We start from the raw sequence: 777 nt of genomic DNA on the forward strand, positions 1-777 counted from the left end.
TATGTTAATGTTTTGGTCCAGATTCTGCGCACACAAAAAATATTCTAAATGTTGGTTCTTGTTGTTGTTTTAGACTCAACATGAGTTAATGTTTAAGTAGCACTCCTGTGAGCATACAATTGGGCACTCGTAATCTTGACGTACAGAATTACTTGATTTTGCTAATACGAAACCTAGCTAGTCTAAACAGGCACCAACACTGGTCAAGAGGAAAACAAAAATCAAATGCTATCGTAATCACATGATACCACGCTGTCATTGAGTGAACTATGAAGACGTGGTACCCCCACCCCAACCATGCATTTAAACACACTGCATCACTCTATCTGCAACATTTATTAGTGCCTCTCTCCGGCATATGTTGTACTTCAGACATGTATTTAAGCAAGAGGACAAACACGCATGCGTACAAAATTTATGAGACATGGCTCACGCCTGGACGACATATTTCGTGTGCTTATTCTCATCCAGAAATAAGGATGACGGTCACTCTTGGGCGCTCTCAGAGTTTAGTCGATTCTGGCCGTCCGATCCGTTTGCTTGATGCGTTCTCGTCCGTCGGATCGATCCCTCGGATGATCTGGGCCGCCGGATCATAACCGAGCCCCTGTAGCAATGAACAGTTTCACTTCGCGGTAAATATCTGCTGCCACCGCCGGTTAATATAGCACCCCGCCGAGGGCAATTTTGGGATTTCACCTAGGCCGGTGGAACGTGCCCTTTCCCGATTCGCTGCCCTCTCCCCAATCGAAGAGACACGTAGGGTTCGACCTCTCC

This window comes from Triticum dicoccoides, chromosome 1B (assembly GCF_002162155.2).
Source record: "Triticum dicoccoides isolate Atlit2015 ecotype Zavitan chromosome 1B, WEW_v2.0, whole genome shotgun sequence".
Taxonomy (NCBI): domain Eukaryota; kingdom Viridiplantae; phylum Streptophyta; class Magnoliopsida; order Poales; family Poaceae; genus Triticum; species Triticum dicoccoides.